At 53.9% G+C, this 2,107-nt stretch overlaps 1 protein-coding gene across 1 annotated transcript in view; it reads right to left on the bottom strand.

Annotated features, from left to right (window-relative positions):
- OBSCN (obscurin, cytoskeletal calmodulin and titin-interacting RhoGEF) overlaps positions 1-2,107 on the bottom strand; it is a 113,388-nt gene that overhangs the window by 93,685 nt on the left and 17,596 nt on the right. The window lies entirely within an intron of this gene.

Raw genomic sequence — 2,107 nt, forward strand, 5'->3', positions numbered from 1 at the left:
CTGCCAAGCACCCTACAAGTTGTCCCTTCAGTGTATGCTTCCCAGACGCGGTGTAAAGCACACCATTTGCCTACACTGTGGTCAGTGACGGATAATATCAAACTTCTAAAGTTTCAGCAAATCTGACAGGTGAGGGGTGGGTTCCTTCTGTTCCCATTTGCGTCTCCTCCTTTCTCTGTGGATAACCGTGTTTATGTCGATGACAGCCAGCCTCGAAGGCGGCCCTTGTTGCTCACACCCTGTGGTCCCTCCCCATGCCGCAGGGTCCCTCTCTGTGCCCCTCAGCAGCTCCCGGCAAGACGAGGTGACAGAGGGTTGTGGCTTTCGTCCTGTCGGTCGCCCTCAGTCTCTCTCATCCTTGCTCTGGGAAGGCCGGCAGTAGAGGACCAGTCTTAGGGGAAGGCCTTGAGGCGGGGATCGCAGCCTCCTACCAGCGGTGGGCGGTGGGAGTGGGAGTGAGTCCTCAGACCCACAGCCGGAACCCACTCCCCAGATGTACAGACGCCATCTAACCCGGGTTTGCTCCTGGAAGCCCCCTGTTACACACATGGTAATAGCCAGCCCGTAGGGCTTTTCTGCTCGCTTATTTGTAGCAGGTTTTTACACATTTTGGGTATTAGTAATTTGTTGTATAAAATGAGAATATTTTCACCAATGCTATCCTGCATCATTTGATGTTTTAACTTTATGGCATCTTTTGGGGCACCTGGGTGGCTCAGTCGTTAAGCGTCAGCCTTCCACTCGGGTCCTGATCCCAGGGTCCTGGGATCGAGCCCCGCATCGGGCTCCCTGCTCGGCGGGAAGCCTGCTTCTCCCTCTCCCTCTGCTGCTCCCCCTGCTTGTGCTCTCCTGCTGTCAAATAAACAAAATCTTAAAAAAAACACCAAAACCCTTTATGGCTCTTTTGTCAAATACAAGGTTCAGAACCTGTGAACTGTGAAGCCGATTGGGGATGACCGTTTCCAACTGAAGTAGGGGGAGAATACTGTCGAATTGAAGAAGATCCTTGGAGGTGTGGTGACCGTGAGCTCTGAGACAAATTCCCGTCCAGGAGGCTCCGAGTGGGCGGTTGAGGGGAGTGTTTGCAGCGAGCTCAGATCAGCCGCAGGGCTGCCACCGGCGGGGTGTGTGCTCCTGCACGTCCTCGACCTCCTCTGCCCCGCGGTGGGCTCACTTGTCCAGTGATAGTAGCAAACAGGGTTCCTGTGGGAATGAAACACCGAATCGCTGTGCTACAGAATGCGAGACACAAACGGATGCCCGGACTCTGGGCTGCAGCGTGGTACCTCACCCACAGGGTACGGCTCACGGGGGGCTCCACACCCCGGTTTAGAGTGCGGTCTTCTGCCTCATGGAGCTGGTGTTGTAGTGTCTGCTGTGATCATCCCCGGGCTTCGGCGTCCTCGGTGACAGAGTGGAGGTATCGATCCTCCAGAGTGCGTGCCACACAGGGTGGCTGTGAGTGTCTGGTAATAAATATATATTTGGTCTTTGTCCCTGGCTCCTGACACAGAATTTCTAGAACCCTTGGATTTACGGAGTGAGATGGGTCAGAGGATCACCTTTGGTCATTCCCAACAAGCCCCTTTTGAACATGCCTGAGTTTAAGCTGGTTGGTGGACAAACCCATCATGTGATTAGAGCATTGGAATCAATCACCAATATGCCCGGGCGTTTAATCATTCATGTATGTATAATGGCACCTCCATAAATACCCCCAGAGAGCTTTCAGAAGGGCGAACACGGAGCCATGGCAGGACGATGACGTGCCCACAGAGGGCACGGAGGCTCCGTCCCCTGCCCCAACCCTAATACCTTGTCTGTGTGTGGCCTGCATTGGGCCGTTACTGAGTTGTATCCTTTATGATAAACTGGCAAAGTGCTTTTCTGAGTTCTGTGAGTCATTCTAGAAAAGTCTGAGCTTGAGGTGGGCAGTGGGCACGGAAACCTTTGAATCTAGGAGCTGTCATGAGACGTGTGGGACCGAGCACCGAGCCGGTGAGATGAGCACCTACTCCGGGTATCTGTCAGAACCGAGTTAGCGGGGAATTGGTGAGAATCGAGTTAGCGGGGAATTGGTGAGAACCGAGTTAGCGGGGAATTGGTG

The sequence above is a fragment of the Neomonachus schauinslandi genome, chromosome 7 (genome assembly GCF_002201575.2).
Source record: "Neomonachus schauinslandi chromosome 7, ASM220157v2, whole genome shotgun sequence".
NCBI classification, from domain to species: domain Eukaryota; kingdom Metazoa; phylum Chordata; class Mammalia; order Carnivora; family Phocidae; genus Neomonachus; species Neomonachus schauinslandi.